Below are 21,500 nucleotides of genomic sequence, written 5' to 3'. Positions count from 1 at the left end.
CCGGCACTGGCTCCCACCCCCCGCGGCACTGGTCCCCACCCCCCGCGGCACTGGTCCCCAACCCCCGCGGCACTGGCCCCCACCCACCACTGCACTGGCCCCCACCCACACTGGCATTGACCCCCCCCCCACACTAGCACTGACCCCCCCCATCCCCCCGGCACTGACCCCCACCTTCTCCGGCACTGACCCCCAACCCCCGCGGCACTGGCCCCCATCCCCCGCGGCACTGGCCCCCACCCCCCCACGACACTGGCCCCCACCCCCCCGCTGCACTGGCCCCCACCCTCCCCGGCATTTACCCCCAACAGAACTGGCATTGACCCCCCCCACACTGGTACTGACCCCCCACCCTCCGGCTCTGACCCCTGTCCTCCCCAGCACTGACCCCCACCCCGCGACACTAACCCCCACCCCCCGCGGCATTAACCCCCACCCCCCGCGGCACTAACCCCCACCCGCCGCGGCACTGGCCCCCGACCCCCGCGGCACTGGCCCCCGACTCTCGCGGCACTGGCCCCCGACCCCCGCGGCACTGGCCCCCGAACCCCGCGGTACTGGCCCCCGAACCCCGCGGCATTGGCCCCCAACCCCCGCGGCACTGGCCCCCACCCTCCACGGGCACTGACCCCCATCCTCACTCGCATTGACCCCCCCCCCCCCACTGGCACTGACCCCCCCCCACCCCCCAGCACTGATCCCCACCTTCCCCGGCACTGACCCATCCACCACCCCCCAGTACTGCTGCACCCGCCCCACCAACCCCCAGCATTGCATCAGCCCCATCTACCGCCAGCACTGCACCCCCCCCTAGCTCCCCGGCCCCCGAGCTCCCACCCCCCCAGCCCCCCCCCCCGGCACTGCTCCCCCCTCCCACCACCCCCCAGCACTGCCCCCCTCCACCAACCCCCAGCACTGCCCCCCACCAACCCCCAGCAATGCCCCCCCTAGCTCCCTGTCCCCCCACCACCCCCGGCAATGACTCTTCGCCCCCCCCACCCCCTCCCCCACCCAGTTCCCCAGCACTGCCAACCCACACACTCCCCCCCCCCCCCCCACCCCCCACCCCCGGAAGTTAACCTGAGGTTACGTCCGCCTGTTCAAATGGAGCTTAAAAGAGACCATAGCCCTACAGTAAACTCACAACTTGACCCTGACTTAACTTGTCACTTCCACAGCCATCACACTGTGAATATCGCGGCCGCACTTATTTATTAATTAGGGACACTGCTGTGCACAATTGCCCACGAAATATACAGTCAATTCACTGTACCGTATGTTCTGTGAAGTGCCTTTGAGACGTTTCGAAGGCGCGGTAAAGGAGCTGTATCAAATCAAAGGATTATTATTATTTGACCAGCATTTCTCTTGAGTTCTCAGTTCCAAGTCGTGGGGCTTTAATCCACAGTCTCCAGAGATGAGAGTACGCTTGGCGTCTCTATCAACATGAACTCCTTTGGTGCACTGGAGTGTCAGTTTAGACTACTGTACAGAGCACACAGGGTGCGGGTATTACCGTAATGCGATTTCAGTACTTAGCGAAGCTGGAGTGGAGTTTCAGAGAGTTAGAGTATCATTTTTGGCTAGAAATTGATTGGCATTGATCTTTTTCTTGCAGGAAAGGCACCTCCTTTTGATTGGTATTCTGTAATTGCCCAGGAGCCTCAGTCGCTAAAGCTTCTAGATTTCGACAAGACCTGGAAGTGTGGCTGAAGGACTACCAAGTGAGTGACTTTTCTCAGTGTGATTCTGTTTCCTGAGTTTCTACAGTTCTAATCGGTGCTCTTTGAATCGTTAGTGGACCTCATATGGTGTAATGTCCTGCATACGAGCCAACTTCACCACATAGTGTTCCAGTGAGATGTAACAATACATTAAAAGTTTGATTGCTTCAGTATCTATAGCTGTAGCATGTACTGAGTATGGACTATGGTGCAATTTGATTGTCTGATCTGTTTGACTTCATTGGGACTGAATTGTGAGAGGGCAATATTGAGCTGTAGTCAACAATAACCATTTAACAATATATAATAATAATCCTTGCATTTGAACTGGCGCCTTATCACGTTGTTGAGGCGTTTCAAGGCGTTTCACACAATACACTATAAAGATGAGTGACTGAGTATTTTGTGGGCATAACGTTGCATCCTGCGAATCTAACACTGACTCAACATGGGCAGACAAGGGATTGAAGCGCTTTGGGACGTCCTCCCGACGTGAAAAGCGCTATATCAAATGCAAGGATTATTATTATTAATAATCCTGCGGCCTTTCCCGTTCTGTATCTGCTCTGCTCCACGGATGGGCTCAGTGGGTCATTGAATAAATCCACTGAGCCAGCAGGGGGAGGCTTTTTATACACATTCGTAATGGAGGCACTCAGTCGTCAAAGACAATTTGTTAAGGGAGACTTTGTTTGGGGGGATGGAGGAGACGTAGCTAATCCGTTCCCTTTAAGTGTCATTAAATACAGTATTTGATTTGGTATTGTATGTACCAGTTGGGCAGTCCTTCACAGGAAGTTACTCAAAACTACTTAATAATGCATTTGGTTTACTGGAAACACTACCTAAAGAGCCACCGACTGCAGTTAAAACGCAATCTTGGGTCTATAAGCAACTCAGTATTTATTACAAGTGGCCACAAATGTCTTTTCCCATCAATGAAAAGGGGTGGGGGAGAGGGTATCCTACACTGTAAGCAGCTATTGTGAGGGACTCATATCCCTATAGTGCTGTTGTCTTTTTTTATTTAAAAAAAAGCATTTAAACAACGGTCTTAGTATGCTGAATTGTGCAGCGTATTGGATTGACAGTGTGATGTTTTGTACAGTGAAAATCCCGTCTTGTGATTTTTTTTTCAAATCTCTCATTTTTGTCTGGTTACGGAGCAAAACAGTGCAGTGCTGTGTAAGGAGGAAGGACTATTGGAAGGCAAGTTGGTATGTTTGCCAGTTGATTGCAAAGTTGGTCATCTGTTTGATGGTGTTACAAGGGAGTGGCAGCATATATTTTTGGAAGGGGTGGAAGTACGAGTGTTGTAATCACATCATTGTAGTTTTCATTTTTTACATACTTTCGTCCAAATTATTGTTTCCTTGAAAAATTTTGGGTGCATTTTTGATCTCTGATCCCAAACCCCAGCTTGGATTCAAATCCTAGACTGTTTAGCGCTTTGGGACATCCTCCCGACTTGATAGGAGCAATACAAATCAAAGACGAGAAAGGCTGAATATTGTTCTGTTTAAAGAGATAGCTCTTGTTTCCTCTCGTTCAGAGTTTCTGATGTTAGATGTCATGACCTAATATTTCCTGGTGAGAGTGTGCAGCATTTATCTGACAGAAAGACAGTCACGCTCATTAAAAGTGTGGTGAAACTTGGGCGATGTACAACATGTGTTTAAATTGTTCTTTCAAGTGCTTCAGCTGAAGTATTTCCTGCTTGTCCCAGTGGGTGTCAGAGTTGTCTGTGTATGTGCTGTAGCCCGAGTGTTGATAGCAACTTTTCACCATCTTGGCAATCTATTCCGTGCCCAAGGATGTGCCATTGTCAAGTTATCACGGAAGTTTTCTTCTTTATGTAGCATTGTACGTTAGTTTTTCTTTCCCTTTGCCAACCAAAACATGTTTAATCTTTCGTTTTTTAGTACAGACAAATTATTTTTGACTAGTAATATGAATGTTCTTCTGTGTTTGTTTTCTGCTTTGATTTTACAATTGGACAGATCAGTCTTTAATCCAGTATTTGCAATGCCCTAATCTGGTGATACTGTGCTAAAAATAAGACATTTCACAGAATGCTAGAAATTTCAGCGTAGGTGATACAAGCTTATGCTTTCGCTAGCTTCTCCACTGCAGCCATATATTTGAATTATAATAACTTGTACTTCCTATAGATAGAGCCCATTGTTTTTTGTAAATATTAAATAAATTGGTTACGGTGTTTCGCCCACAAAATACACAGTCAATTCACTTCACAGTTCATGCTATGAAGCCCTTTGAGATATCTCAATGACATGACAAAGCGCGATATCAAATGCATTTATTATTATTATTATAACTTAAAATGAAAAAGTCATATAAAACCCAAAAATTAAGAACCAAGAATTTTATGGGGCTCTACCTATAGAACCTTATCACGTTGTTGAAGCATCCATCTCAAAGCGCTTCACAGAATTTTACTGTGATGTGTAGTGATTTGTAGGTGAACGCAGCATCCAAGTTAGGCACAGAAATGTCCCACAAACAGCCATGGTATGAATGACCAATTTTATTTTGGGGATTGTTGGTCAGGAAACCCGGAGGCAGTCCCTCCTTTTTTGGAATAGTGCCATGGGATCTTAATGACCAACTGAAGAGGCACATAGGAAGAGGCATCTCAGTTCAACATCTCTGAAAGACCTCTTACAATGCAATGCTCCCCAGCATTGCACTGGAGTGTTGACCTAGACTGTGTGCGTTCAAAGATCAAACTTGGGGCTTGAATCATCTGACTTGGAGGCAAGAATGCCTCCAACTGAACCAGGCTGACATCTAAAAGGATGGGGAAAGGACAGCAATTGGGCCTAGAAGATAGTTATTTCAAAGAGCCGGCACCAGGGAATAGCAATTATAATAATAATCCCTGCATTTGATATAGTGTCTTATCAGGTCATTGAGATGTCTCAAAGCGCTTCACAAATATTCTGTAAAGTGGCTTGACTCTGCATACTGTTTAAATACTTATTATCCAGGTCCCTCTTAAACGTTTTGGTTTTCACTTCACCAGCCACTCGTGACAAAACATTCCATGTTCAAATAACAGTTTCTTCTAACCTCTTCCCAACTCTTTTATGGTCCTGAGTTTATGCCCATTCACCAATCAGTGGGGACAATGCTTTGTATGAAAGTTAAGAGTTTCAAGGTGCTATTTGTGTGCAGAGTGCTATATAAATGCAAGTTGTTGTTCAAATCTGTAAATATCCTGGCCACTTTGTCTTCTCAGTCATAGCTTTTATAATTCTTGCATTTGATATAGCTCCTTATCTCAAAGCTCTTCACAGAATACACTGTGAATGTGAGTGTATCCCAGAAAAGAATTTATAGTCACTGTAAGTTTTGTGCTATTTCGTCCTCTTTAGAAAAGAGAAGGGAGTTCCTCTCAGTTTCTAGTCAGCAATCACCCCAGATAAAATTGTTCATTCGCTTCGCTGGTAAGGGGAGATTGCTGTACATATATTGGTTGTTGCATTTGCCTACAAAATATAACCACAACAAATTATATTTCTATAGGCCATTTCATGTCGGAGGACATCCCAAAAGCCAGGACAGTCAAGACCATGCAGCCAAGCTGCGGGTTGAGATCAAGAGGAGTAGAGAGCATGAACGGTGGGGGTAGGAGGGTTACCGAAGGCACAATCTGAGAGGAAGGTCTGGAGGTGGGCCTTGAAGCAGGCAAGGGAGAGGGTGAAGCAAAGGGACTGTGGAATGGAGTTCCAAAGGGTGGGGCAGAGGGGCTGAATACCCACCTGCCAATGGTGGGGCAAGCAAGGCGGGGGACGTGGAGCAGGCCAGAGCCTGCTGAACGATATTCATTCATTGCACTTTACATTAAACTCTGTGAAGCACTTTGGGAGCATGAAAGGTGCTCTATCAAATGCAAAGATTATTATTTATGTATTTCTTGCTGATGTAGTGAAATAGTGGATCTATTTTGAGGAGGTGATGGGTAGGAAATACAGCACTTCCTTCAACACTTTGCTGGAGTGTCGGCTTTGACATGAGTTGCAGTCTTGTTTTGGGGCTTCAATTCCTTCCCCATTTGCAGATCCAAAAGATCCAGGAGTGCTCCAACGTAACTATCAAGCTGCGAGATCAAGGAGGAAATAATAATAATCCTTGCATTTGATATAATACATCACGTCTTCGTGACGCCTCAAGCGCTTCACAACATATACTAGAAAGTGAATTGACTGCATATTTTGTGGGCGAAACACGAAAGCCAATTGAGCACAGCAGTGTCCCACAAACAGTTTTTTTCTTTAAAAAAAGAAAATTCTTTAAGGAATTATTTTCCCCGGAAAAGCGATCCGCCAATTGACTAAGAACTGGTTTCCTACGTATTCCTAAGTAAACAGAGACGTGTGGAGTAAGGAAACTTGCCCAATGTTTTGCCCTGCCTGGGAATCAAACACTCTGTGACACAGGTTAACCTCTGATCGTGAATAATTCGTACAAATGTCAAAGTTTAAGAATAAGTCACAGTTTCCTCCATTGTTCTGGCTCTTACGTGGAGTCCTGTAGCTCAGTGGTTAGAGCACTCGCTTTGCAAGCGAGAGACCTGAGTTCAATTCCAGGCAGAGGACGAAACCTTGGGCAAGTTTCCTTACTCCACACAGAGCCTAATAATAATCCCTCCAAAAAACAAAACAATAATAAATTGGCCATTTTCAATCTACGACTGTTTGTGGGCCATTGCTGTGCGCAATTGGCTGCCGCGTTCGCCCACAAATATACAGTCAATTCACTCTGCAGTGTGTTCTGTGAAGCGCTTTGGGACGTCCTCCTGATGTGAAAAGGGTTATATCAAATGCAAGGATTATTATTATTATTATTACTCTGTTACAGACACGTGGGTTGTGTTGATTTGATAACTCTGCATTGACACTGTCCTGAAGGATCACGCTGAGACGGGGCGAAGGGCGCTCTGGTTATGCTCATCCCTCCTGATCCCAACACCCTGCTTGGGTGCCCATCCTTGACTGTCCAATGCTTTGGGATGTCCTCCCGACGTGAAAGGCGCAATAGAAATGTAATTTGTTGTTGTTTTGCTGACAAAATTTTAGTCATTCACTTTTCAGTATATTCTGTGAAGCGCTTTGAGACATCTAGAAGATGTGATATGGAGCTATTATTATTATTTATCACACTGCAAGGACAGCAAAGTCCCAATGCAGGTCAAGACCTATTGGCAAACATTTTCAGTGTTCTTATCATTATGTTTTATTGAACTGATTCAAACCCATCACCCACATCCCTGCTTGGCACTACTGGTTGCCCATCTTCCACCAGTTTGAACCTCAACATTCTTGTCCTCACTTTCGACTGTCTTTGTAGCACCCTAATTCAGTGACCTCCTGCGACTCTATGACTATCTTCAGTCACTCTGCCCCCTGCTCTCTGGAGTTTCATCTCAAAATCCCCCCGCCTTGTTCCCTCCATCCTCACTGCCAAACTCCACCTTAAGATTTATCTCTTTGACAGTAATTTGAACAACCCTGCCCCTGTACGTTTCAGCTCCCCCGTACCCCCACCCCACCCACCCCCCAATCTCTGTTCTCCTTTCGAAATTGGGGTATCAGTCATTCATGTGAAAGTGTGCGAGGTCAGTGTCTTGAGGGCATCAGTAATAATCTTTGCATTTGATATAGCACTTTATCATGTCTTCGAGACGTCTCAAGTAAGTAGTTGTAGGTAGGATATGGAATCCCCTGACTGGAGAGTTGGTTGAGGCAGAATCTATATCAGCTTTCGAAAGGGAACTAGATAAATACCTAAGTAGGAGTCAAATGCACAGGTTTGGGGAAACCAGTAGGTAAATGGACCAAAGCATTGCTCTGAAAACATGGACATGACGGGCTGAATGGCCTTCTTCTGAATGGCCTTCTTCTATGCTGTACATTTCTATGGTTCAAGGAGCTTTGAGATGTCCACCCAACGCGAAAAAATGTAAGTTGTTGTACAAGGTCGCTAACCCGGTACAAGAATATATTCTTAATATTGTAATTTAGTACTGTTTAATATTATTGTCATTGTTGTTTCCATACTTCACACAAATGCCTCCGTTTACCTAGCAGTTAAGTAGGAACCTACTTATTAGTCGAATGGTGGATTTCTTTTCCAGGGGTAATATTCCCTTACAAAAAAAATTGTTCACTCAATCCACAACTGAATGTGGGACACTGCTATGCGCAATTGGCTGCTGCGTTTTGCCCACAAAATTTACAGTATATTCTACGAAGCCCTTTGATATGTCTTGAAGAAGTGATAAGGCGCGCTATCAAAAACGAGGATTATTACATGTAAATGTACGTCGATGTACAAGGTTGCTAACCCTGCACAAGAATATTATTTAAATATCATTGTCAATGGAGAGTTTAGAATTACTGATTGGAATAATGTTCTTTTGACATTTTTTCTTTAGCACTCACATTGAGCAATTTCAACAGCTTTTGTAGGTTTGTTTGTGTATTGACCTTTCTAAGCCCTCCTAATTCAGATTGTAATTGACGTAGACAAATGAAACCACCAAGCTGCTCTGCTCAGTGTCTTGTTCAATGTGCAGCATTTATGCATTGCAGTTCAGTTACTTGAATGAAACTAAATGCACTTATTATGCAATTCTAGTGCACAGCCTCTTGAGATGGTCTTGTGGCCTGACCCTTGACCCATGTATTTGATGTGTTGAGTGTTTAATCTGACTTCAGGCTGCCCGCTCCATAGCTTGGGTTATGCTATTCAAACTACAATTAACATTATAAATATATTTACTGTATTTAGTATTTAAATCTAGCTACATATTATTTTCCTGAAGCTTTGCTATTTTGGATCTTTTTCACAAATTCGGACAGTGCTTTTGTGATTTTTTTAAACTTTAATTCCTGGGTAAATAAATCTTTATATTTGCAACCAGATGGGATGACTTGTTAATGTAGAGTCAAGACAATTGCTTCCTCACCTCATGACTATTTAGCCAGGAAATGCCCGGTCACTGTACTTGCTCCTGCAGTAATGTTGATGCTTCCAGACGTTTGGGGGATGAAGGGAGAGGGCCAGTGTGAAATGAGGGCGGGGGCAGGTTGAAGGCCAGCGTGGTTGGGTGAGGGGTGGGGGTTGAGGGTTACGGCCACCATAGTTGAGGTGTACAAAGTGCTGCAATACATCTGTTAAACCGTTAAATGTACCGAAAATGTAGTCAACTAAAAATTTCTGTTTCTATATCAAGAAAGGCGTTCCATAGCTTGGGTTATGCTATTCAAACTACAATTAACATTATAAATATATTTATCAAGAAAATATGTCAAGAAAATATCAATATCAACATATCAATATCAAATATCAATATCAATATATCAATATCAAGGAAATGATGATTGTAAAAATGTACAAACCGCTTCTCTTTTCAAATAGTACCTAATGATCTTTAACGTCCAGCTGGGCAGGCAGGTGGGATCTTGGTTTAACGTCTCATACTGAGGACGGAAGGACACATCTGGTAACAGAGGGAAAGATTTAAAGTGGGAAACATTTCGTAATCATTCTCTGTTGTGTATTGCTACTGCCTTTGAAAATTTATATACTCACGGCTGTTGGTGCTATAAACCTTCATAAATATTTTAATGGAGTCGTCTTGGTTAAAGTTTCACAGTAACGCTGGTGGCCTACAACAGTAATTTACATTTATATTGCACCTTTTCCATTGGGAGGATAATAACAATAATCCTTGCATTTGATATAGCACCTTCTCACATCTTTGAGATGCCTCAAAACACTTCACAGAATATACTGTAAAGTGAATTAACTGTATATTTTGTGGGCGAAACACAGCAGCCAATTGCGCACAGCAGTGTCCCACAAACAGTTGTGAATTGAATGTCCAAATTATTATTTTATTTAAAATATTTAAGGGATAATTACCTCCAGCAAAATCGATCCACCAATTGACTAACAACTGTGTTCCTTCCTATTTACTGCTAGGTGACCAGAAGCGTGTAGAGTAAGGAAACTTGCTTAAGGTTTCGCCCTGTCCGGGAATTAAACCGAAGTCCTCTCACTTGCGAGGCGAGTGCTAATCACTACGCTACAGGACTCCCGTCGACGATGTCTCAGTGCCCTTGGGAAGTCCTCTCGACGTCAACAACAACAAAATTACATATGTATAGTGCCTTTGATGTCAGGAGTACATCCCAAAGGTAGTAGACAGACAGAGATACGGACCCAAGCTGGGGGTGGGGGAGGGCAGAGAGGGAAGCAGGGAGATCGAAAGCATGCTCGAAATGGAGGGTCTTGAGGTGGGTCTTGAAATGGAGAGGGAGGGGGTGAGATGGATCGACTGCAGGATGGAGTTCCAGAGAGTGGGAGCACAGTGGCGTAAGACTCGGCTGCCAATAATGGGGCAAGCGAGGCGGGGGACGTGAAGCAGGCCAGAGCCCACTGAGCGGAGGGAGCGAACAGGGTGGTAGGGGTTAGGAGGTCGGAGAGGTAGGTGGAAGCAAAACCGTCGAGGTCTTTGAAGGTGAGGACCAGGATCTTGAACTGTACCTCTGAGTGATGGGAAGCCAGTGGAGTCGGGCGAGGATGGGGATGATAGGGTTATGGAGCCTAGTGCGGGAGAGGGCACGGGGGCTGCAGAGTTCTGGATGATCTGCAGCCGGAGGAGGGAGGAGTTGGGGAGGCCGACAAGCAGTGAGTTTGCATAGTCGAGCCTCGATGTAATGAAGATGTGTATAAGGGTTTTGGTGGCCTGCGGTGTGAGACAGTATTGGAGCCGGGCGACGTTGCGGAGGTGGGGGAAGGCAGAGCGGGTCATGGCACAGATGTGGGGTAGAAAGGATAGTTGAGGGTCAATCAAGACCCCGAGGTTCCGGACTGGCTTAGTGGGGTGGAGTGTGCAACCATGGATGGTGATACTTTCAGCGCCTGAGGTGAGGAGGTGCTGACGGGAGCCAACCAGGAGAGCTTCGGTCTCGTTGATGTTCAAATGAAGAAAGATAGCTCTCATCCTGGACTTGACGTCTGATGGACGTTCTGTCAGGACAGCAGTGGTCCTAGATTCCAGGGTGGAGGCAGAGAGGTAGAGTAGGGCGTCATCTGCAAACATGTGGAAGTTGACCCCATGTCTGCGGACGTCTGTAAAAGGCACTATACAAATGTAATTTTGTATTGTATTGTCTCAAACCGCTTCACGCAATCCGAAAGGTGGAGTGGGGGTAGGGATGGAAGAAAGGGGCCAGAAGTTCAGCCGAATAGATGGATTTTATGGCAGATTTTGATGGAAAGGAGAGTCCTGAGTAACATGGTTCAGGATTGAAGGAGGAACGTAGGGAATTAAAAGGCAGTTCTGCATGGTAGCTGGTTGAGACTTTTGAAATTAGCCATTTATTACTTACATCATCATTCTTTGATTTCTGAAGTGAACCCCCAACAGGGTTGCCGTTCATAAGGTTACATTCAGGAGTGCCGTTCTTGTGGAAATACTGGAGAAGTAATAGTAATTTTGATGTAGCCCTTTTCTGGTTTAACATGCCTTTTACAAACTGGTGTGGATCCATTATTTTCCTATTGGTGGTGCTCCTGAGCTATTAATCTCAGCATTTTCAGCAGAGAGTTAAAGCTATCAGAAACATAAATTTTTTTTTAGCACAGAAAGCCATTCAACTCATTGAGCCTTTGATGTTTTTCTGAAAGAGCATTCCATTCCTCTACTCTTCCCCATCCCCTTTTATATTTTTCTGCTTCAAATATTTGTCAAAATGCCTTTTAAAACTTATTATGCATTCTGCAACAACCAGTACTTTGTGGAATCTTGTAGCTCAGTGGTTAGAGCACTCGCTTTGCAAGTGAGAGACCTGAGTTCAATTCCAGGCAGAGGGCGAAACCTTGGGCAAGTTTCCTTACTCCACACTCCTAATAATCCCTCCAAAACCAAAAACAGTAATAAAATTGGTCATTTTCAATCCACGACTGTTTTGTGGGACATTGCTGTGCGCAATTGGCTGCCGCGTTCGCCCACAAATATATAGTCAATTCACTTTACAGTATATTCTGTGAAGCGCTTTGGGACGTCTAGAAGACGTGAAAAGTGCTATATCAAATGCAAGGATTATTCTTAGTCATTCTATGACCTAATAACCTCAGTAACCTAACCATAACTATTTTTTGGGGGGTGGCAGGGGAAATCCTATTTCTATGAATGTATGGCACAAGGACATTCTTGATTATTACGTTCACTCTTTTGCCTCTGCAGCAGAACACTTTATGATAATTTCAGTGTCATAGATTAAGTGCAATCTGAGAACAGAAGGCACACCCACTGCTACTCTTCAGCACCAAATAGTGTTGGACAGCACCTCTGCTGTAGGAATTTCCTTTTGACGGAAAAGTTGAATATGTTTTTCTTCGAAAGGACCTATTTTAGTCAAATTGGAAAAAAAAATAATGTTGTGGTTAGGAGGCCACGCTTATGGGAAAATAAAATGATCTAGCCAAATGCTGTTTGCAGCGTAATCCCCCGCTAGGGTCCAAATCCTTGACTATCCAGTGCCTTGGGTCATCCTCCTGACATGAAAGGCGCTTCACAAATGTGGCACCTATGGAGAGAAGAAAGAAAGTGAGTTAAAGTTTCAGGTCGATGACTTTTCAGCTGTTCATAGATGCTGCCTGTTCTGCTGAGTCTTCCCAGTGACTTCTGTTTTATTTCAGATTCCCAGCATCTGCAGCATATATATATTTGTTGTCGTTGTTGTAATTTGATGCTTTTATATTAACAACAACAAAATTACCTTTGTATAGCGCGTTTCATGGCGGGAGGACAGTCAGTGTTTCGGACCTGAGCTGGGGGTCGGGATTGGGGAGGGTGGAGGGCAGGTGGGGAAGCAGGGTGATCGAAAGCACGGTCGAAGAGGAGGGTCTTGAGATGGATCTTGAAGTAGGCAAGGGAGGGGGCGAGGTGGAGAGTTTGCATAGTCAATCTTGGATGTTATGAATGTATGTATGAGGGTTTTGGTGGCTCGCGGTGTGAGACAGTGGCGGAGCCGGACAATATTGCGGATGGGGGAAGGCAGAGTATGTCATGGCCATGGATGTGGGGTAGGAAGGATAGTTGAGGGTCAACCAAGACGCCAAGGTGCGGACTGGCTTAGTAAGGTTGAGTGTGCATCCATGGATGGTGATGCTGTCAGCGTCTGAGGGGTGGAGGCACTGACGAGAGCCAATCAGGAGGACCTCGGTCTTGTTAACGTTCAACTGAAGAAAGTTAGCTCACATCCAGGACTTGATGTCCGACAGATATATATAGTCAGGACAACAGTGGCCCTGGACTCAAGAGTGGAGGCAGAGAGGTAGAGTTGGGTGACATCCGCATACATGTGGAAGTTTGACGTCATGTCTGAGGATGATGTCACCACGAGGGAGTATGTAGATATTAAAGAGGAGGGGACCAAAGACAGAGCCCTGAGGACGTTATGGTGCGGGGGCTGGAGGAGGAAACTTTTGTGGAGATGAAGTGGAGGCAGTGTGAGAGATACGATCTGAACCAATCAAGGACAGAACCATGAAGATTGAGGTGAGACGAGAGGCGGAGGACGAGGATAGAGTGGTCAACAATGTTAAAATGTTCTGTTCGACCCTGAGCTATCCTTTCTCCCTCATATCCACGCCACAACTGGTACCACCTTCCATCACCTCTGGAATATCGCCAGACTACGGCACTACCTCACCCCTCACGCTGCTGAAACTCTGGTCCACGCCTTTATCACCTCAAGGCTGGACTATGGGAACTCTCTCCTCGCCGGCCTTCCCGGTACCTCCCTCCACACTGCAGGTCATTCAGAACTCTGCAGCTCGTGTACTGTCCCGCACCAGGCTTCGGGACCACATCACTCCCACCCTCGCTCGCCTCCACTGGCTCCCCATCCCCCAGAGGATCGAATTCAAGATCCACATCCTCACCTACAAGGCCATTCACGGCCTCGCTCCCTCCTACCTCTCTGACCTACTATCCCCCTACCTACCTGCCCGTACCCTCCGTTCCTCTGGCTCCGGTCTGCTCCACATTCCCCGCCCCAACCGCCCTACCATCGGTGGCCGGGCCTTCAGCCTCTCAGCCCCTAGGCTCTGGAACTCTATCCTCCAGTGCCTTCGCCGCCTCCTCCCTTTCCTCTTTCAAGGCCGGTCTCAAGACCTTTCTCTTTGACCGTGCCTTCAGCTCCCCTCTCGACTCTCTACCCCCTCCTCGCTCCTCCCTTCCCTCCCCTCACCCTGACCATTTCCCCCCTGCTCGGGTCCTGACCTAACTGTACAGCGCCTTGGGATGTCCTCCCGACGTGAAAGACGCTCTATAAATGGAATCTTGTTGTTGTTGTAAAGGCAGCAGAGAGGATGAGGATGCAGAGGGAGCCCTTGTTGCAGATGGACAGAATGTCATTTGTCACTTTGACCAGTAAAACCCGATTGTAGAGGTTTGAAGGGAGAGGCAAGCGGGGAAGGAGTGAAGCTGGGAAGCAATGACTCGTTCCAGGACCGTGGAAAGAAAAGGAAGGTTGGAGATGGAGCGGTAGTTGGAGAGCAGGAATGGGTCCAGGGAGGGTTTTTTAACGTTAGGAGTGATGACGGCTGTGTTAGGAGTGATGACGACTGTTTTTAGAGTGGTGGAAACGGTGCCAGTGGACAGGGAGACGTTTGTGATGTCTGTGAGTAGAGGAGCCTGGAACTGGAGCTGGGAGGTAAGGATAGCGATAGGGTCGAGGGAGCAGGTGGTCAGTTTCATGTGAGTTATAGTGGTGGTGAGAGAGGAGTGGAAGACAGGTGTGGAGGGAGGAATGGGTAGGGACTGGGCTATGAGATGAAGATGGGGAGAGGGCTAGCAGATGGAAGGGCAGAGGCAGCTGAGAGGATCCCCTCTACTTTGGATTTGAGGAAGTCCAACATTGCCTCTCAGTTGGCATCGGAGGTGAGGATGGGCGAGGCTTGAGAGGGTGGGCGGTGGAACTGGTTTGTGATGGAGAAGAGGAGCCTGGGTTTGTCCTTGACCTCCAAGATTGTCTTGTTGGAGTAGAATGACGATTTAGCGCCTTATCACGTCTTCAAAACGTCTCAAATCTCTTCACAGAATATCCTGTAAAGTGAATTGACTGTATATTTTGTGAGCAAAACGTAGCAACCTATTGCACACAGCAGCATCGCACAAACAGTTGTGAACTGCTCTGAGATGTTATCCTACAAAAAAGGTTTTAAATATTTTTTATTTTTAAAAAAGTTTGCATTTTGCACACAAAATATATAGTCACCACACTTTACAATATATTCTGTGAAGTGCTTTGAGACATCTCGAAGATGTGATAAGGCGCTATATCAAATGCAAGAATTATTATTATATTAACATAACAGCATAACTTTGTTGAGGTTGATCTCCATGATCTTTTGCAATAATCTTTGTAAATGCAGTCAATTCACTCTACAATATGCTCTGTGAAGCACTTTGAGACGTCTCTATGTAAAGCACTATATCAAATCCATGGATTATTATAAATGCTGGACATCTCCAGCTATGTGTTTGTGATTATTTTGCATGTTGATGCTGTGTGTTGGAAGCTAATGCTTTCTCTGCAGCATTAAGGCTATAGTGTGCTGCTATCTACTGCATACACAGTGCAATTTACACTGAAGTACAGTATTCTGAACAGTTCTTTTTTTTGCTGCTTTCTGCAGGAGTATCCCAAACCCTGACGTAAATGGCTGGTGCATTTGCTAACGTGAACAGAGGTCTTTCTGAGAATATGTGGCCTTTTGAGGAGACAGATAAAAATCCATAATACATTAAATGACAAATGTTCACAATGTGTAGGAAGTTTAACCAGGAGAGAGCTTAGACCTTTTGTCCTTCAATTAGCTCAATGTATGGATTTCCATATGACTGCTCTGGGGAGTTCATCCATTCAGCTGCGGAATGAAAGAGCACACAGCCAGTATTTACCAATGGAAAATTTTCTCTCGACTATTGAAATCTATTTTATTCCATGTTATGTTAGAGGAATATTGGAGGGTGCTCTTCAGTTATTGTATCAGAAATCCAGCCTAGTGATCCTTTCTTTTCCTGGGTGGGGGGGCAAAATTGCGTCCCTCCTCCCTTTCCTAGGAAATGTCTATTGACACATTAATATTGTGGCCTATTGATGACTTAAAAATGACTGGTCCATAGATGTGACCCGGATTCGATTCCCAGACGGGATGAAAGCTTTCCCCACCTCCCCAGCATTGACCAACTCAGGCCGCCGAAACCCTCATATGCCCTCACATTCGTCACCTCAAGGCTTGACTACGGTAACTCCCTCCTTGTTGGCCTCCCTAACTCTTCCCTTCAGAAGCTCCGGATCATCCAGAACTCTGCAGGTCATGTCCTCTCCCGAACCAGGTTCCGTGACCCCCATTACCCCTACCCTTGCCTGGCTCCACTGGCTCCCCATCCCCCAGGGGATAGAATTCAAAATCCTTGTCCTCGCGTTCAAGGCTCTCTACGGCCTTGCCCCCTCCTACCTCTCTGACCTGCTGACCCCTTATCAACCTGTCCGTTCCCTCCGTTTAGCGGGCTCTGGCCTGCTCCATGTCTCCCACCCAACCCGTCCTATCATCGGCAGCTGGGCTTTCAGCCTCTTTGCCCCCACCCTTTGGAACTCCATCCCGCAATCCCTTCTCTATGATCCATTTCATGCCTTCTTCAAGGCACGACTCAAGACCCTCCTTTTCGACCGTGCCTTCACCCGCCCTCCTACCCTCTCTGCCTCCCTCATCCCAACCCTACCCCCACCGCACTTGCTAGGGTTCTGATTCCCGACGTCTGTTCCCGACGTCCTCTCGATGCTTTACAAATTTAACGTTATTATTGTTGTTAGGAAAGTTTCCTTATGCCGTATGCCTCTTGTTTACCTAGCAGTAAGGAGGAATCTGATTTTTAGTCGATTGACAGATCGCTTTCCAGAGCGTAATAATCCCTCAAAAACATTTAATAAAAAAAATTGGGCCACTCAATCCACGACTGTTGTGGGACACTCCTGTGCAAAATTGGCTGTCACGTTTCGCCCACAAAATACACAGTGAATCCACATCACGGTATTTTCGGTGAAGAGCTTTGCGACGTCTCAACGGCATTACAAAATAACAAAATCTTATGGTTAGCAAAACAAAAGGCAAGTGGTTATACATTTCTCAGACTGAGTAAGGCATTTATAAAGAACAAGAGTGTCGGTCTCAAGGCTATCATCATGCTACTCAATGATAGGTGGGGGCCTTATGATGGCAGATTCATAACCATTAATAAATTGCTCACTCGATCCACAACTGTTTGCAGAACACTGCTGTGCGCGATTGGCTGCTGCGTTTCACCCACCAAATACACAATTCACTTTACAGTATATTCTGTGAAGCCCTTTGAGACGTCTGTCTCGAAGACGTGATCAGGCGCCTTATTATGTAGTTGAGACGTCTCAAAGTAATTAGAAAATATTGTAAAGTGGATTGACTGTGTGTCTCGCGGACAAAATCCCCCAGGACTGCGTTGGAATGTCAGCCTGGATTATGAGCTCAAATTTCTGACCTAGTAGTTGAACTAAGTGGAGTGGCAGTTAAATTAAGTGAAATTTTAGAAAATGTCAATTACTCAATGTATGCATAATATGGGTACATTAAAAATGCAAGTTTTTCTTACTTCATTCATTAGAATATTAATTACATCCCAGAATCGTGGAGTCCTGTAGCTCAGTGGTTAGAGCACTCGCTTTGCAAGTGAGAGACCTGAGTTCAATTCCCGGCAGAGGGTGAAACCTTGGGCAAGTTTCCTTACTCCACACAGACCTAATAATAATCCCTCCAAAAAAACAAAACAATAATAAATTGGTCATTTTCAATCTACGACTGTTTGTGGGACATTGCTGTGCGCAATTGGCTGCCGCGTTCGCCCACAAATATACAGTCAATTCACTTTACAGTGTGTTCTGTGAAGCGCTTTGGGACGTCCTCCTGACGTGAAAAGCGCTATATCAAATGCAAGGATTATTATTATTATTATTATAGAAACTTCATTTCAGATTTTTTTTTCTCCTTCCTAAATGGATTCAGTTTCCACTATTATTTAGGAAATGGTCTCACGTTTTTAATAAGTAGAATATTTGTGGAACTTCCACAAAAAAATGTGTTTTACTTTACAGATTGGACATGATTTTTACTGTTAAAAACTGAACACAACTTGCAATGTGAACAGTGTTAGGCAGCATATAAAGAACTGCACTCTTAATGAAATGCTTAACCACATGCATTGCATATGCAATATCCCCTCTACCCCCAGCACCCATTGCTCTATATGTATTGATTGCTTAGAGTAGAGCTGTGCAGATGGGTTAGTTCCTGAAATTGTTGGTTTTATTTGGTTTAGTAACGTAAGCAAGGCTTACGTGCTTGCTGTTCTGGTTAGTGCAGAGCAGATAAGATCTCTCCAGGCCTACCATGCAGTCTTTCACCCGCAAGAACATGAGGAAAATCTTTGTGAAATCCCGACGTTTTGCTCTCATGAAACACAAAAGACCAATGCGGGACAGGTAGATCAGCATCTTTGTGTATTGATGTTAACTGCTTGGAAATATTGTGCCTTTTAACGCGTGTGCACTTTCAGTTGAGGTTTTTTTGAGGAACTTTCTGGTCATCGTTAAATAATGCAAGAAATGACAGGACTAAACTTATTTTACGGGGTTGATTGGATTCATTTTGTATTTATAATGTACTCTGCTTTACAGGTTTACTAGAAGTTCATGGGCATATTCAACTATTCTTTTTGAAGTGACAAATATTGCTGTAGTGGTAGTATGTGCGATTAAAGGGTTAATTATTTCCCCTGTTCAATTTGTTTACACCTAACAAGATTTTTTTGTGTGTGTGTACATGTGAATTCCTTGTCTTTTCTGACGTATATTTTAACTCAAATAGAGTTTAGAGATATTCTGGTTACTTATCTGCAAAGCCATGATATAAATACTGCAGCAAGTTTTGATGTGCCATTGTGCAAACTGACAGAAGCAGAAAGTGGGGTTTGAAAGAAAGGAGATGTTCACTGCACTGGTTGCGAAACATTGAAATTAAAAGCTGGTGCTCGATGACTCTTAGTAGAGTTTATATTGCGTTACCGCGTTTCTTACTAGCGTCATGGTGGACGTGCGATGAATTTGGGAGATTAGTGAAGGTCTTTTTATTCTTAATGTAGGAATTGCTAGGTTTGTCCACAGACAACATACGGCGCAGTGTAAACACACTCACTGTTACTGTGCTTCTCAGATCTGCCTTTGGAGAAACTGTGCTAGAAATCATTAGTAGGGCTGTTGTTAAAGAAGTTAATTTATAGATGTACAACCTTTTGTATTGTGCCTTTCCAATATTTAATCACATGTGAGTCAAGACAGAGTATCACACAATTACATTTGGGAAGCCCTTAATGGTTTAACTGGATTATCAGTGCTTAGACCCTATAAATCTACAAGAACATCTGTAACTAAAGGAAATAGCTCTTCTTGTTTTTAACAACTGGTTATTAATATTCCACCAACTGAAGTAAATGCTATATAATGGGCTGTTGCGATACAATGTTTGCAGCAGATTAATGTCAAAAAGCTTTGCATTACGGTAGATTGTTCCTTCTTGTGGTACAGCAAGTATTTGATGCTATTAAATTCAGTGAGTAACGACTTGTGGTACCACAGCAATTCAAGCTGTTTTTGGTCTCTCCCAGTTGGTACAGTATTAATGGTATTTCCTCAACCATATCAGATTAGTTGAGGTTACAAGGCGGTGAGTTGAGGTTAAGCCGCCTACACGGGTAGATAAGAATGGTGGCGGTTTTGTCCATGTGCTCAATTGAGTGTGAAGAATAAAACGTTCGGATCATGATTGTGAAGACCAGACAGGACAGTCAGTTAACTTTCATTACTGAGGAGGGAGCTCCGCATTATTGTCCTTCAGATGAAATGTCAAACCAAGGTTCCATCTTTCTACTTAGGTCCGTGATCCTTTGCCATTAAAAAGAGAAGGTTGTTACTCCTGGTGTCCCGGCCAACAATTCTCCAGATACAATTGGTCATTCACTTCATGACTATTTGCGGGACGTTGCTGTGTGGAAATTAGCTGCCACATTTGTCTACAAATATAATGCTGTATAAAGTTATCACAAAAATTAAAATGGAGATCGGTGAATGCACAAATGTCACACCATGATGTGGTGCTTGGACAAAAAGTTTGGTGAACAGCTTAGCCCTCATCTTTAGCCTCCAGAGCTGCAACGATTGTGCTTCTGAATGGTATAACCTTTCTGCTTAAGTTCAGGAGGTGATTGGAGTGTACTGCTTATGCTTTCAGCCTCTCGCCAGCCCTGAGCGTGCGGTTCAGCTTGCAGGACAATAGATATGTTCCTTGCCTGAGGCAAGATCATTCATTGACTCAGTCAGCGTAGGATTGATGTGAGCAGCAGCCAGTCACTGCAGCGTGTTGAGCAGTGATGTGGAGAATGGCAAATTGACAGCTCTTGCAAACTCTGCACGTTCCGTGTGGCACATTTGCAGACTGTCACCATTATCCGGTTCAAATTAATTATAGATTGATAGTCCTAAAGAGTGGAGAGAAGCGTTAATTCTGCATGACATTTTTACTGCAGTTATAACTAAATCATGACTATTAATTGAAACAGTAATTATAAGATTTGGGTCAGCTCAGGCTGATGGGATGAATCTACTTGTAAAGGAGCATGGTTAAAAGTTGCCTTTGATTTACACCCTAAAAAACGCTGCATGAAAACACTATTGCATTTTCTTGAAGATGGTGTTTCCGTCCCAATGATTTGTGCATTAATTAGGATTCTAGTCTTCAAGTTTTGGGTGAAAAATTATCTTAAACATCAAAATTTACCTTATAAAAGCCTGGCAACAATTATAATCTAATAATAAGCGTTTACAACTGTAGCCTTCTGATCCTTCAAATGTCACCTAGGTTTAGCGTGCAAGATCATTTTGTCTGCAAATTTAAGATCCTACAAAACTGGGGATTGGTCTCAATTTGAAGCTGGTTCTGTTTTGAGAAGGCTGAATTTAAGAATTTTCTACAGTTCTGTGATTTTAATAAATTTACATTATATCAGATGTAAGTATTATTATCGACAACAACAACTTGCATTTATATAGTGCCCTTCATACGGGATAGTATCGGGGAGTGCGTATCTTAAACTTCAATGCAAGATGATTCTTACAGACTGAGAGTGGGTGGAATTTGAAGCAGAGAGGTGATGTGGTGGATTGAAGAGAGGAAGGGGAACTTGCATTGGCACACACAGTTTTTTTTAATTGGGTTTTGAAGGTAAGGAGAGAGAGAGAGAAGGCTGAGAATGAAGGGATTTGGGGAGCCCCAGATTGCTGGGACATTGCAGCAGCCAACAGATCAGTGACAAGTTTGTTCCTTGATGGCCAGGACGATTCGACTGCAAAGAACACTTTGCTGATTTCATTTGTGCACTTGTAAACCAGTTACAATTTTATACAATGCAAAATTACATTTGTATAGCACCTTTCACGTAGGGAGGACATACCTAATCGCTGGGCTTTAAGGCCTTCAACCAAAATTATGTTCAAGGATATCCAGTTTCCTTGGATATTCAATCTCTTCTCACATTTCATGTCTCTGGTCTGGTAGATGGTTCTTCTTCTGTCTCTTTTTTTGGCA

The 21,500-nt window shown here is 44.6% G+C and overlaps 1 protein-coding gene across 1 annotated transcript in view; it reads left to right on the top strand.

Moving 5' to 3' along the window:
• Positions 1–1,680: 1,680 nt before the first annotated feature.
• The window catches only part of LOC103184857 (WD repeat-containing protein 7), a gene marked incomplete at its 3' end in the record, with an annotated part of 63,272 nt that continues 43,452 nt past the window's right edge, over positions 1,681–21,500 (top strand). Inside the window, exon 1 of the mRNA XM_042335994.1 lies at positions 1,681–1,724. The remainder of the gene's footprint in view (positions 1,725–21,500) is intronic.

The sequence above is a fragment of the Callorhinchus milii genome, unplaced genomic scaffold (assembly GCF_018977255.1).
Source record: "Callorhinchus milii isolate IMCB2004 unplaced genomic scaffold, IMCB_Cmil_1.0 Scaffold1, whole genome shotgun sequence".
Taxonomy (NCBI): Eukaryota; Metazoa; Chordata; class Chondrichthyes; order Chimaeriformes; family Callorhinchidae; genus Callorhinchus; species Callorhinchus milii.
Note: the sequence above shows the minus strand (reverse complement) of the source record. Positions and strands in the feature narration are given on the sequence as shown.